The sequence below is a fragment of the Mandrillus leucophaeus genome, unplaced genomic scaffold (assembly GCF_000951045.1).
Source record: "Mandrillus leucophaeus isolate KB7577 unplaced genomic scaffold, Mleu.le_1.0 Scaffold543, whole genome shotgun sequence".
NCBI lineage: Eukaryota > Metazoa > Chordata > Mammalia > Primates > Cercopithecidae > Mandrillus > Mandrillus leucophaeus.
In genome coordinates this window covers 1,164,127-1,180,890 of record NW_012105842.1, presented here as the reverse complement: position 1 = coordinate 1,180,890, position 16,764 = coordinate 1,164,127, and positions in this window count along the sequence as shown.

The following is a 16,764-nucleotide window of genomic DNA, read 5'->3' as shown; positions in this document are numbered from 1 at the left end:
CCCCGCCCGCCCTTTTTTTGAGGATAAATTCAAGCTGGCTGCTGAAATTTGCATAAGTAGCAAGGAGCCTAATGTTAATCCACAAGACCATGGGGAAATGTCTCCAGGCCATGTCAGAGGCCTTCAAGGCAGCCCCTCCCATTACAGGCCTGGAAGCCCAGGAGGAAAAAGTGGTTTTGTGGGCTGGGCCCAGGGTCCCTGTGCTATGTGCATCCTAGGGAACTTAATGCCCTGTGTCCCGGAAACTTCAGCCATGGCTGAAAGGGGCCAAGGTGGAGTTCAGGCTGTGGCTTCAGAGGGTGAAAGCCCTAAACCTTGGTAGCTTCCATGTGGTTTTGAGTCTGCAGGCGCAGGGAAGTCAAGAGTTGAAATTTGAAGACCTCCGCTTAGATTTCAGATGTATGGAAGTGCCTGGATGCCTAGGCAAAAGTTTGCTGCAGGGGCAGGGCCCTCATGGAGAACCTCTGTTAGGGTAGTGAAGAAGGGAAGTGTGGGGTTGGAGCTCCCACACAGAGTCCCTAATGAGGCACTGCCTAGTGGAGTTGTGAGAAGAGGGCCACCATTCTCCAGACCCCAGAAAGGTAGATCTACTGGCAGCTTTCATTGTGTGCCTGGAAAAGCCATAGACACTCAACACCAGCCTGTGAAAGTAGTGAAGAGGGAGGCTGTTTCCTGCAAGGCCACAGGGGTGGAGCTGCCCAAGACCATAGGAACTCACCTTTTTCATCAGCGTGACCTGCATGTGAGACCTGAAGTCAAAGAAGATCATTTTGAAGCTTTAAAATTTGACTGACCCACTGGATTGCAGACTTGTATGGGCCCCGTACCCCTTTTGTTTTGGCCAGTTTCTCCCATTTGGAATGGCTGTTTTACCCAGTTTCTGTACCCTCATTGTATCTAGGAAGTAACTAACTTGCTTTTGATTTGACAGGCTCATAGGATGAAGGAACTTGCCTTGTCTCAGATGAGACTTTGGACTTGGACTTTTGAGTCAATGCTGAAATGAGTTAAGACTTTGGAAGACTATTGGGAAGGCATGCTTGGTTTTGAAATGTGAGAACATGAAATTTGGAGGGGCTGGGGCGAAATGATATGGTTTGGCTTTGTCCGCACCCAAATCTCAACTTCAATTGTATCTCCCAGAATTCCCACATGTTGTGTAAGGGCCCCAGGGGGAGGTAATTGAATCACAGGGGCCAGTCTTTCCCGTGCTATTCTCATGATAGTGAGTAAGTCTCACAAGATCTGATAGTTTCATCAGGGGTTTCTGCTTTTGCATCTTCCTCATTTTCTTTTGCCACCACCATTTAAGAAGTGTCCTTTGCCTCCTGCCACGATTCTGAGGCCTACCCAGCCATGTGGAACTGTAAGTCCAATTAAACCTCTTTTTCTTCCCAGTGTCAGGTATGTCTTTATCAGCAGCGTGAAACTGGACTAAAACATTGGTTAAGTATGAATTGAACGCATCATTGAGGAAAACTTATTAAATCCAGTGTTTATTCAAGTGTTTGTAACAAGTCTGACCTGATAAATGTATACTGGGTACCTACTAAATATGGATCAAGCAATATTCCAGGCACTATGAACAATCAAAAACAAAGTAAAAAATATAAAAACCTGTGTTCTCATAGCATTTACCACTAAACAAGAAGAAACATAAAATAAACAAATAAATAAGTTCTATGGAATTTCAGATGATGGTACACGCAAAACAGAAAAATAGAACAGTGAAGGGGAATACTCTGAATATACCAGAAATTCTGAACAAAGCAATATCAAACTAAAGGGCAAAAGTTGGTTCTTGGAGGCCAGAAATATCACATAATACAATATTTTGTGGTTCTCCAAAACTCAAAAACATCTGAAAAGAATCTTATTCTAGTATTTCATTTATCTCATTAGTTTTATTTTCATCTTTCTTTAGAGGACATAATGGAAAACAAAATTGTTTAAAGACATTAAGATATACTTTTTCATTTTGAGACTACTTACTAAATCCAAACAAATATGTATGGCGAGGAATCACATTGTTGGACCATTGTAAAGACTCTATTATGTTAAAAATTTTTCAAATAGACAACAGTAATTCATATTTTTCGATATCTTCATGAACAAATTAGTTTTATTTGACAATTAGTATCTTACATTGTTAATCTGCTTGAGAAGGCAAATGTCTAAAATTAAAATTAAATGAAAAATGAATTTTTTATTAAACATGCATAAATATAAGTTTAGAAAATGGTTTATCATTTCATAGGGAAAAGTAGAAAACTATCTAAATTGTGCTTGCCAATCATATTTTTGTTTATATCAAACTTTAACAAAGTATATGTGAAAAATATTATTTTCAAGAGAATAAAATGTTAAGAAAGACCTAATTTTCTGTAAGTTTCCGATTAAATTTACCCATGGATAGATATGTTCATAAACTTTTATAAATTTTATTTTGAATATGAATTTCTGGCTCCTTTGTTTGCAAGTGTGTGAACAAGTTGACCAGTGCAAAAAGCAAACATAAAATGTGCTTCCTTATATATATGTGAATGTGTTTTTCTTTTCCTGATGTTAACAAATCAATTGCAACAATTATTTAGGATGATATAAAATGAAGGCTCAGTTTCAAATACTGGAAGAGCTGAAGAAGCTTCAGTTTTGTCTTTGGTGTAGAAGAGATTATTCCAAAATTGTATTCAAAACGTATACGTTCCAATAAAATGTGTTTCACTGTTTTTGATATTTCAGTATTTAGGTATTTAAGTCAAAACTTGCTGCTTTCAAAAAGCGAACAGAACATAACAAAGCTGCAACAAAAATAACAAGCTTAAATGAATAACACTATTCAAAGAATAATAACCAAACAGACAGAAAGTAAGGAAATGACACAGTAATTCATTAAGTAATTTCTTTAAGATGAAAGAAAAATGCAAGAGCTAGAGAATAAAGAAAGAATAACAAAGCATTTAAAATACATGAAAAGTAGGAATTTTAAGCTCTTTATCCTTTGATTTTTTTTTATTAAAATGCTTTCAAGAACACTTGTGGTTTTGTTTTCTGTTCATGTGCTTTGGTTTTCTGATTCCTAAGTTCTGCAAATGACATTTATTGTTAGTAATAACTTAATAAGAATTTAGGAGTATATTGTTTTCTTTCTATATTAATAAGCATGCCTTCTATTAAAGCAATATTTTTATATTTTTGTGTGTAATCTATAATTAAAATTTAGGTCTAGTCAAGGACAACTTTATTTAAAGTAAGTTTTAAAAGATTATATACAAGAGGATGGACAACTCTCTCATAAAGGCTATTTTATATAATTTAAAAGTTTTAAAATAAACATAAATAATACAATCTTCATTTTATATTGAAATTGGTTATGATGGTACTGGTTAATTATTTAAAGGTTTTGATGAATGTATATGTAAAATGCATTATATCTAGTATTGTATACAAAGCAAGTATAGCCATTCCCCTGAAAGCTAAAGTATAAAATTAACAAATTCCCTGACTCTACCTAGACCTCAGTCTCTTTTATAGTGGTGATCAAGTAAGAATAGTGCACCATTACAGTGAAAGATAAACACAAAATATATTCTCTTTCACTTTTTTTTAACACTCTACAATTGCTGGAAAGTGAATTGTCCTCATGAGAAAAAGCATTTATTATCAAATCATTATGTTGAAATGTATTCTAAAATGTATTTTTTGCTTATTAATGATTACATTAGAATGGATTCACAAACTTTTGAAAACCAGATACCTGCCGTGTTTTCAAAAAATAATATAGTTTGAAATCCACTTAACAAGTGTAACACTAGCTAATAAATCTAGGATTAAAAAATTTGATCATTTATTTTACATCAAATTATATAAGCATAAATTATGCACTCCCACCTTATTGAGTATAATTGAAAAGCAGACAGAAATCAGAAAAAAAATTTAGATTTGTTTTTAACTATGAATGCACTACATCACTTCAGCAGCCTGTCTTAATGTACTTGTATAAGGACAATGAAAAGTTAGATAATTAATACCTTCTCACCAATAAATATTATAATCTTAATGTGGTGAGTGCCTCAACAGTTTTTATGGCCTTAGAATTGACTCGGGGCTTCTTGTGAACTTGAAAATAAATCTGTTCTAATGCAATCATAAAAGTAAACTCACTACATTGAAATCACATCTCAATGTTTTAATATAAAGACACTCACCACATTGGCATATTTGTTTGGGGGAATGACAAAGTAGGTACCAGGTATAATCTGAAACTGAGTAAAATTTCTTATATTATGTCACAAGTTCCAAAGATTCATCATTAAAATCATTTAAATCATTAAAATCATTTTATCACTGATTCTTCATGAGAAAACAGACATTTGGCAAAGTTGATATCTTAAAAGATAAATTTACAACACATTTTTATTTTGCTGAGGAAATGGCGGTATTCTAGGTGGTGAAAGTTTGCATAGCCAATTTAGTTGTTCTGCAAATTGATATACTGGAATACTTAGTAACTTGGGAGATAATGAAGAATTAGAGCATTCTATGGGAGACAGATACAGAACTTGAAAGTTATAGGAAAAAAGTGGGAGAAAGTAAAATTCAATGCATTCAAAGTGTTTTGTCAACAATCATTTATTGCGATATTTCTATTAGAATTATAGTTCTGGTAGTGTTAAAATACATGTTAAAATCCAGGCCAATGAAGTAATAATCAATTGGCTGGTTTAAAGTTTACTAGCATAGGAAAAACAAAACACAAAACAGAGCTATAAAAAGTTATATTGTAAAGTGAAGGTAAATTAAATAACTATGGTTATTTTTAAACAAATAATGTATTCTCTGTGAATTAGATATTTGCCCTTGTAAAGAACAGTCTATACCCATAAATAAGTTGTCTAATTAAAAGCAGACATGTGCTGACACAAATTTTTCCAATCATATATCATAATATTATCAGAAAGTAAAGCAAGTGCTCAAAACAACTGACAACTAATTGCAATATTACATCTTGAATATAAATGGTAATATAAAATGTGACTATTTGGAATACTATTTGATGTATAATGGGCATCTACAGCACAATTTTAAACAGAATATACATTTATAATATGGCTATCTTAATTTTTCTTCTCTTGAGTGAATATCCTGTATGTGTTTATACAGATGATTTATAATTTTTTCTTCCATCTGAAAACTATTTATTGGCCTAAGTGAAAACTTCAATGAGACCAGAAGTTATTTTGTAGATTGCATTAATTAATTAGGTACTATTATAAATAAAATAACTTAATTCAGTAGAAAATGTTACTGTATATAATAACAATTAATAAGAAAGGAGTGTTTTTGGTTGATCCAAGCATTATAATTACCGTCAATAATATAATTTATTTCTCTCTCTCTGAATTTAAAGTACTTCACTATTAGGACCTTAGACTAAGATGTATTGTGTAAATAGAATTTCAATAAATAATATGAATTGGAAGTAAATAGGAAGGACAAAAGGAAAAGGAAAGAAGAGCATAAATCAGACTATTCTTCCATTTTATATAATACTAGGGATTTTAGAGTTTAACAATTTCCAAGTTACTTCATAAGCAAAATGTATATATATAGTTACCAGATAATACACCATGATTCATTTCCCAAAATATACCTAACACAGGCAACTTAATGGTATTATTAAGTAAATAAGAAGTAGCCTATAATCCCAGCACTTTTGGAGGCCGAGGTGGGTGGATCATTTGAGGTCAGGAGTTCGAGACAAGTGTGACCAGCATGGTGAAACCCCGTCTCTACTAAAAATATAAAAATTAGCCAGGTATGGTGGCGGGTGCCTGTAATCTCAGCTACTAGAGAGGCTGAAGCAGGAGAATTGCTTCAAGCTGGGAGGCAGAGGTTGCAGTGAACCGAGATCATGCCACTGCACTCCAGCCTGGGTGATAGACCTAGATGTCTCAAATAAATAAATAAATAAATAAAATAAAGCTTATCTGTAGGCAATAATTAAAGGAATTATTATCTGTAGGAATTTATTTTCCTATCTAATATCCTCACGGCAAACACCCTCACTTGTTTCTGACAATTTTACATGTTATCTACCTTTGGAGCCTATCTTAACTACACTATTTACTTACATATTTTTTAATTGACAAATCAAATTGTATGTATTAACCATGTAGAACATTGCTTTGAAGTATATTTCCATTGTGGAGTGACTAAATCTAGCTAATAAACATACATTTTCTCATACAATTATCATTTTTGTGGTGAGAATACTTTACATCCATCCTCTTGGCATTTTTCAAAGATATATTTTTAACTACAGTCACCATGCTGTACAAAAGATCACTTCAACTTTTTCCTTGTATCTAATTGAAATTTTGTGTCCTTTGTTCAACATTGCCCCCAGACACTCTCTCAATCACCCCAGCCCCTGGCAATCGACATTCTGTTCTACTTCTCTAAAGTCTAGTTTTTTAGATTTCATGTATGAGTGATATCACGCAGTATTTGTCTTTCTGTGCCTGGTTTATTGCAATTTACGTAATGTCTGCTAGGTTCATCTATGCTGTTGCGAATGTCAGGATTTAATTATTTTTAAAAGCTAAAGAGTATTTCACTGTGTATATGGACAACATTTTCTTTATCCATTCATTCAGTGAATGGACTGAATATGAGGAACTGTGAGTGTGAGGAATATGAGAGTGCAAATATCTCTTTAAGCACTGATTACATTTCCTTTGGATATACAACCAGTAGTCGGATTATGGGATCATAGGCCAGTTCTATTTTTAATTTTTTGAGGAACCTCCATACGTTTTTTCATAATGGCTGTACTAATTTACATTTCTACCAACAGTCTGCAAGGATTCCCTTTTCTCTACATCTCTGCCAATACTTATCATTCACCTATTTGATTACAGCCATTCTAACCTGTGTGAGATGTTATATCATGGTGGCTTTAATTTGCATTTCCTTGATTATTAGTGATGTTGATGAGTGCATTTTTTAATGTACCTTCTGATCATTAGTGTGTCTTACTTTGAGAATCTTTCATTCATATCATTTCTCTATTTTTAAATTGGTTTATTTGTTTTCTTATAAGTGAGTTGTTTGAGTCTCTCATATATTTTGGATATTAACCTCTTATCAGATGAATAATGTGTGTATATTTTCCCCCACTGTTTACTTTGTCTTTTCACTCTGCCAATTGTTTCCTTTGCTATGCAGAAGCTTTTAGTGTGATGTAATCCCATTTATCTATTTTTGTTTCTGTTGCCTGTACTTTTGGGGACATATCCAAAAAAACACTGCCCAGATCAATGTCATGGAGATTTTTCTTTATTTTAGTAGTTTCATAGGTGCAGTGTATATACTGTCTATCTTCTGTTTGGATTTGATTTTTTATATGGTATGAAATACATGTTTAATTTTATCCTCCTCTATGATGATATCCAGTTTTATCAATAACATTTATTGCGTGGGGTGCAGTGGTTTGTGCCTGTAATCCCAGCACTTTGGGAGGCCTAGGTGGGTGGATCACTTGAGGTCAGGAGTTCGAGATGAGCTTGGCTTCATCTCTACTAAATGGTAAAACCTTGTCTCTACTAAAAAAGTACAAAAAAATTAGCCAGGCATGGTGGCATGTGTCTGTAGTCCCAGCTATTTGGAAGGCTGAGGCGGGATAATCGCTTCAACCTGAGGGGCTGAGGTTGGAGTAAGCTGAGATTGCACCACTGCACTCCAGCCTGGGCAACAGAGTAAGACTCTGTCTCAAAAATAATAACAATAATTAAAATAACATTTGATTGTATAAGTGTAGATTCATATCTAAGCTCCTTATTATTTTCCACAGGCCTATGTGTTTATTTGTATGCTGGTGTCATTCTGCTTTGCTTACTATAGCCTATGACACATTTTTAAGCCTGGTAGTGTGATACGTCTAGCTTTTTTCTTTTAGCATAAGATCGTTTGGGGTATTTGTGGTCTTATTCCATTTTATACAAATCTTAGCATTGCTTCTTATATTTATATGAAGATTATCTTGATATTTTGATAGAAATTGTATTGAATTTTTCATCATTTTGGGTAATACAAACATTTTAACATTAATTCTTTCAATAAATGAGCATGTAATATCTTTACATTTATTTGTATCTCAATTCCTTTGATGAATGTTTTATTTTTCAGTATATTGATCTTTGACTTTCTTGGTTAAATTTATTCCTAAATACTTAATTTTCATCGTGATTGTAAATAGAATTGCTCTCTTAATATAACTTTCAGATAATTTGCTGTTAGTGTATAGGAACACTACTGATTGTTGCATGCTGGTTTTGTTTTCTCCAAATAAGCCTTTGGAGAATATGGCTGAGAAAATATTGAGAAAACACTAACTAGGCCATAGTCTTGATTTCTATGTGGCAGAAAATACTGCAAAATGATGTGATGAGAAGATGACTGACTCCTCTTTAAAGAAACTGAATGATGAACTCATACATACTGCATCTAAAACATGGCTAGAAGGTATACATGGGACTCTAATTAATGAACCATATTTTAGAAAGTCTTACCTCTACAGCAAATGATTTATGAAGAAATTTAAATGAATTATGAATAGTAACCATCATTACCAATCAATTGTTGATCAGTAATTATTTGTTATAAATATCTATTGATGGTCATAATTAATAATGTATATGAATAATACATAAATTTAAATAAAAAATTAAACACTGAGTGTTTAAATATATTCATATTTCTATGCCAGTAAGTGATTAATAATAGTGCTTTAGAACTATAACATAAAGGAGGTTTCAAATTTCAGATATGAAAGCTAGCTGTACAGATGATTACATTTAAAATATTTATTGAGAGTCTACTGTGAGCTAGGCACTATTCTGGACACTGAGATATATAGTAGATAGATAGATAGATAGATAGATAGATAGATAGATAGATAGATAGATAGATAGATATGGATAGATAGATAGATGCTAAAGACAGTAAAAAACTCGAATAAGTAAATTACTAATTCTGTAGGTACATTTTCACTCTGTTCTTTGCTTCCTTTGTTGTGCAGAAGTATTTTAGTTTAAGTAATAGTTTTTTTCTTGAAAACACATAGAGCCTGGATTATTTACATTTTGTATTCACTACTAAGTCAATCATCATAAGGATATCCAAAATGTTAAGAAGCAAGGCTAAATAATGTTTGTCAATTCTAAGACAAAGGGTCATGTCAGAGTTAAGAAAATAATGATTATATTGATATAAATTAGTAATAGAAAAATTAGTAATAGAAAAATAGAAAAAATTAAAAAAAGTGTTAGTACTACTTTTACTCTTTTGTTTGTAAGTAGATTAATTTTAAACATAGCTCTAGGAGCTAAAATGCTAATATATTCATTACTTTCCAAGTCTTCAATTAAGCATTGTATTTGCTAAAGTTTTATGACTTCTGTTGTCTTAATATTGATATTTCAAATTTATTTCAAAGGCTTCTTATATTACACCTTTAAAATATTTCAGATACTTTTGATTAATATTAGATTTTTATTTTTAAACTATTATTCATAAACCCAAATATAATTGATTTAAATAGCAGAAGATCTTAGTTTTCCATTACTATACAGGGCTTGTACATAAATGAAAGCAAATTAACTTTTCTCCACAAATTTTTCTATAAGAACACATTTTTGTTCTTAACCTAACAAAAGATTTTAACACAGTTTTTCTTGGTAGAAATTTAGTAAGAGGCAATGGTTCTAGCTTGTGTAACTCTCTAAACTCTATTATGTCTGTGCCCAATTTTGATACAAATTGAAAGCACTCAAATCAAATTTCTAAAATATCTAGAATTTTAAATGAAACTTTAAACAGAGATAACATTTCAAATAAAAGGTAAATTTCAGAACAAAGCTGTAATGAGCATTTAAAATATCTTCATTTGAATACTGACCATGTTTCAAAGTTTAGGTATTTTTGCTTTGAGCTATGGAGAACTGTTTTCTCTTTAGTAATTTAATGGCATTCGAAGCCATTGTTCTCAGTGATATGAAGTGGCAAAAGACAGGAATAATTGTTTTGAAAGTGGATGCAAAAGTACGCCTCCCATACCTTTTACACATAAAAATAGACATTTCTCCCTTCTTTGGAATTCGATCTGCTGAATTTTAAACATAGACATTCTTCTGTGGAGGCAAATGACTTTCTACAAATGGGGAACATTTAATAACCTACTCAGTTAATAACTTGCTAGGTTACTCCTGCATTTATTATGAGAAAATGTTTTACTCATCTATTGCCACTTCTTTTAGTGATCAGTGTGTTTCAGAAGCCTTTGTTCTTCTCCTGAGACAAAACTCTCTCTACTTTGTTTTCTTTACTCTCATGGCCCTTAGATCGTAACACTGTCCGCTCATCTCTGATTGACAGACCTCGGAGACTCTGTCAAGGCTACTGGTCCCCAATGCCATTAAACTGTCATTCATCTTCCCAGTTTCACAACTCTAAAAAGAGTTTTCCATTACTCTTAGCTCACCAGGAGACTGTGTTGTCTTTCTGTAGCACTTGGGTCTTTTATTCTAAAGGTGGTTTTATCTTTGATATAGTCAAATGTGTTTTAACAAAAATAGCTTTGAGATATATGAGTGTGTGTGTATATGTGTATATATAAATTGATAAAACTGTATATGTTTGTGATGTGTGACATAATGTTTTGATAAATGCATACATTGTGAAGTGGCTAAATTAAGCTTATTCACTATCTCACCACTTTTGAGGTAAAAACACTTAAAATCTACTGTCTTAGCAATTTTCAGGTATGTAATATATTGTCATAAGTTACTGTTACCTTATGAGGTACAATAGGTCTCTTGAACTTATTCTTCACATTTAACCAAAATTTTTTATCATTTCATCCACATCTCCCCAGTCTCTCACTTTGGGCTACTGCCATTTTGTTCTCTGTTTCTATAGGTTTAACTTTTAACATTCTACTCATAAGTCAACTTTTGTGATATTTATCTTTCTGAGCCTGGCTTATTTTACTTAATGTCGTCCAGGTTCATCCATATTGTCAGTAAAATGACAGGAATTCCTTCTATATATGGCTGAATAGTATTCCCTTGTGTATACGTATCATATTTTCTTTATTTCTTTATTAACGTATGGACATCTAGGTTGATTCATATCCTGGCTATTGTTAATAATGCTGTAGGGAACATAAGAGTTCAGATATCTCTTTGAAATATGCATTTCATTTTTTTAGGATATATACTCAGTAGTGGATGGTGGATCACATGATAATTCAATAAAGATTTTTGATTTAAATTTTTCTTACTGATATTTACATGTTTTTCAAAGTAAACATATAACAAATAGCAAGACTATTAGAGAAAAAAGTATCATTGTTTAAATAGTTGGTTTACATTACAATTCCTTATCTTGTTTTTTGACATTTTCAAGGTGTCTCAGTCCATTAATGCTGCTCTAACAAAATACTTCAGACTGGGTCATTTACAAATAATAGGTATTTATTTCTCATAGTTTTTTAAGCTGAAAAGTCTAAGGCTGAGATGCCAGTGGATTCAGTGTCTGGCGCAGCCTTGCTCTTTGCTTTCAAGATGGTGCCTCTTGCTGTGTCCTCACATGCAGGGTTTGTTTGTATCTTGATTGTCTAAATATCTGTGCATTTGTTGTGGGTAGTTCTGTTTTACGCATCATAAGGATTACTTCTAATTAGAGTACAATCTCTTATGAAAACTGTGGGTTTGAGCTTTGAACAAGAATATAATAGCATCACGGACTGTTCACTTTCTCATTATTTACTTTTGCTATAATCAAACTTCTAAAATTTAAAATACTGGCTTCTAATTTTTCATGAGAATTATTCCAAAGCTTGTGAGACTGCATATCCTAAGGACTCAGTTCTCAAAATTTCAATAAAGAAGTCTTTTAAGGAAGGAGAATCAGGGGTGCTTTGAAATTGTGTGCAGACTAATATGCATACAATCTGGGAGGCCTGTTAGAAGAAAAAACACACAAATTTACAAATACAAATTTAGAGCCATGGAAGGTGCTCATTCAAGTGAGAGTCCATACAGCTTAAAGTTTATTAGCTTCATGGTAAATCCAATTGTGCTAACGAATATGTATTTCAAAAAACTTCCCAGGTGATTCAAAGATATGAATCCTATAAAACATGCTTTTGAATTTTTTTCTTCTAACTTCGTATGATCAAGTTCAGATAGTTGCTAGAAGTTTTTACACATGTATATGTATACACATGTTTTAGACATGGGAAAAATTATTCAAAAATAGTTATTTCTGGATAGAAAACTTGACTTCTCACTTTGTGTTAAATACTACATCTCCAAATTTAAATAAAGAGCTCCATTAAACGTTATTTCATAGGAATGCAATATGTTTGGTAAGTAATACACATTAACCAACCTATTCATAAATATTTGAAAATATTTTTAATTAGGACCATTCAAACCTAAGTTAGTACATGAATATTAAATATATGGCTCCAGATTTGTAAGGCAGACAATTCTGATAACAGCTTTCTGTCAACATAATTACTTTTCTTTTTTAAGTTTTCTGAATTTAAATTGACAAATAAATGAAAGAAGATTTTGTAAGTATTTATTAACTGAACATTTTCACGTTAAAGTCCACTCTGTCTTATCATCATCAGCCAAAAATTATTAAGAGCTTGAAAAATATTTTATTTTATAAATACCAACACCATTTATTAGTTATTGTCATTGTTTGTATTTCACACATAAATAAATAATTGTGTATATAAATGGCTGCTTTTTTTTCTCTTCCATATATCAGAGTAGCATAACTCACTTTCGAGTTAGCATAATCTCACTTTCAGGAGGTACTTCAAAACCTTCATTTGTATTAAACAAATAATTCCAAGTGTTCTTGTATACATTTGAGCTCCATTTAGCAGTGAGACTCAGTTTTCTCTGAGTTTGCAAGTATCTGCCTTACTTAAGCTAAAGTAAAATGTAAAATAGTCTCATATTAATTGAGACTGTCAATGGCTTTTTCAAAATATAAAGTCGTAATAGAGTGAATATCAATATTTAAACACACAGCCTCTTTACAGATCAATATTGTTTTGTCCCTTAAATTCTGTCTGATACAATTATTTTTCCATTCAATTAGCAAATTGCTTTTATAGATTACACAGGCATACATATATACATATGTATATATATTTTGTCTTTTCATAGTAGTTTTACACTTGGCTTATATGATATAACTTTAATCACAGGATAAATTCTTAAGTTGAAAGTGATACCAATATTGTAAAACAGCTTCAAGCTCCAGAGTTGTGCATTTGAAATATCAAATATGATTCATAATTTAGTAGACATTGAATATTTTTACATTTTTCATAAGAAATTGAATGAGTTTTCCTAAAAGTAGTACATTGTGGTATGTTGTACAGATGGTATATTATACATTTTGGGAACATTAGTAGATTTTTGTAAAAACTAATTTTTTTCTATTTAAAGAGAAAAAAGGCAACTTGGGCAATTTCTGATTCAAACTAGGTGACATAAAACAGTTTTTTCCTGGCTTCTCCTCACTAACCACCACGATCATCCCTGGAAATGATACAAGATATAATCAAAAGAGGACTCTGAAATGTGGTAAGAAAAGAGTAAGCTGATTAGGGATCTCAGGACTGGACGAAAAGCAGAGAGACAGGGCATCTTGGGTCTTCTCAAAGAAGGCAATTTTGGTCCCACAGTGCAACAAAATTTGTTTAGAAACACATGTATTTAGTCTCTACTCCCAGTACCTAACACAGAGCTTCTAACTTCCTTGGAATTCGAGGTGATACGAGTGTCTTGTTTAATGGGGCTTCTCTTGGTGAGCTTATGAACAGTTTTTCAAGGGAGGCTGGTCAGTAGAATGACCAAGCCATGATTAGAAGCTTGGCACTTTCAGTTGCCCCCAGTCCCTATCCAGTGAGGCTGAAAATGGAATGAATTATAAATAGTGCATATATGATGAAGCCTGCATGAAGAGACTAAACTCTGGTGTCTAGATGCCTTCCAGATAGTGAACACATCCATGTAAAGGGAGGATGGTGAAACCCAACACCAAGAGATAGAATCTCCTGCACTTAGGATCCTTCTGGAGTTTGCCCTACGTACCTCTTTATCTGGCTATTCATTTGTATGCTTTATAATGTCCTTTATCAGAAACCATTAATAGAGAGTAACCTGTAATCCCTGAATGCTGTGAGCTATTCTAGCAAGCTATAGAACCAAGAGGGAAATCACGGGACCTCTTCACTTCTCAGTCTGTCAGAAATACAGGAGGTCTAGACTTGTGATTGGCATTTGAAGTGGGGGTTGTTTTGTATGACTGAGTCTTAACCTGGGGATTCTGTGTCAATTCTGAGTACTTAGTGTCACAATTGAATTAAGCTGTGGAACACCCAATTGATGTGTCCAGAAAACTGAAGCACTGCTTGGTTTGGAAAACCTACACATTTGATGTCAGAAGGGTTTCGAGTAGAGAAATGGCTTTTCTCTTAGTTGGTGTCAGAGAAGTGAGATGGGATAACACAGCCTGTGACATAATTTGTGAAGAGAAAGAATGAAAAAGTGGAGCGCCGAGTAACTTTGATCTCTGGATGGATACTTAGTCACCTGTGGTATGAAACTGCAGCTGTGCTGTCATGAGTTACTAAAGGTAAAAGTTAACTCCACAAATTAGAATTGGTGGTAGACCCAATTCTCAAGAAGTCAGCTCATTCGATAACTAAGGGCATGCAAAATAATAAGAATGATGATAAACATACAATCCCTTGGTTACTGTTTTTTGTAATGGCTAAAATGAAAGAAGGTGCTGGGTCAGGTCTTGATGCTAAACTGAGCTTAGACTTCTGTTAGTCTGAGCTACATCCAGTAGCATGAAAGTTGCCTACAAAAGGAGAATTTATGCCATACCAACAGAAAGTACCTCTAAGGCTTCTAGTGACCAAGAAGATCATCCACATGAGGGGAGGGAAAATCTAAACTAAGAAACTACTAAAACCAGTTAAAGGAGTTGTCCCATATTGTAGGTCAGTATCATCAGCTTCCTGAAGAGCCTTTACTGAAATCTATTTTGAGAGTGACTAATTTGGAAGTAGTGTATTTGATTTTAAATGCTGCAGAAGGGAAGAGCATATTTGGGCTGACCCAAGACCCACAGTTCACTAGCATAATTACACATAGCTCTATGTGATCCAGACACACAGGAAGGTATTCCCAAGGCAACAGCCAGGCTAGTGGACCAGATAAAATGGACTTCCCAACTTCAGCTGTAAATGTCAAGTGAGACACTGCAGATAAAGCAGTTAGTATACTTTCTATGCAAGCTAATTGGGACTGGCTTCATAATGGATGGGATATTCACCCAGTGAATATGCCTGTTTCTCACTTTCTTGCTGCATTTGGGCTGCTGTACCTGAATAACTTAGACCAGGTTGCTTATAGGCTACTAACATTTACTTCCCGGAGCCAAATGCACTGTGATTCTGCAAACTGCTAGTGAAGTTTTAATGGTGACTAAGGTTAGATTGGGAGGCTACAGTGATGCAATGATTAATGAGATTAGAGAATAAGTTTGGATAAAACTTGTGAGTTTCTGTCATATATCCTTTGCCTGGACGTACTATTGAAACAGATACTATGTTTCACTGAATATTTCTTTTCCTACCTAATGCTGTAAAATAGAAAGCGTGACAATCCTCTCTCAGACTAGTTTTAATTGAACAAGCTATCCGGGAACCAGTAGAAATGCCTGAACCCATAGAAATTGTTAATTTAAAACAATATAGAATACTTAGATACCATTTTAATTAATGACATAAGTGATGGTTACTTTTAAGTGCAACTTGACTGGGTTGAGGAATACCTAGGCCCTGGTAAAATGTTATTTCTAGATGCGTGTGTGAATGTATTTCTGGAAGAAATTTAGCTTTCAGTCAGTTACTGGATAAAGAAAATCTGCTCTCAGCAATGTGAACAGGAATCACTCAATTCACTGAGGGCCTGGACAAAACAAAAAGAAAGAGAGAGGGTAAATGTGCTTTCTTTATGGAGCTGGGAAATTGTATTTACTCCTGCCCTCAGATATGAGAGCTTCTCTGGTTCTAAGGCCTTTGGACACAGACTGAACCACACCATCAACTTCCCTGGCTCTCTAGTTTGCAGATAGCATCCTGTGGGCCTTCTCAGGTTCCATAACTACACAAACCAATTCTCATAGTAAATCCACTCTCATGTATCTATGTGTACATTATATATCTATACAGGGTTCACTAATACTAACATGCTAGAAGCTGAAATGCTGGTAACAACACATTTTCTGTAAAATAGCCCTTGTATGGCCCATAAAAAAATGAATGTCTCATGGAAACTAACAGGCTAGTGAGGCTTAAATTAAGTTGTACCTGACATAGCCTCATCAGTCCCAGACATGGTTTCCATAATGCAATAACTACAAGATGTTAAAAAAGACTGGTGTTTAGTGACTGATCTCACAAATGCTATCTTCTCTCTCTCAATCCCTGGAAATTACCAACAGCAGCTTCATGTGTGACAGACACCAATTTACATTTACTCTACTGCCACAGGGTTTATCTATACTCACCAGTTTACTGTCATAATTTGGCCCGAAGAGATGTGGACTTAATGCAGGTGTATCTATGGAGATCCAAACTGTTGTGCTGTTGCTTCA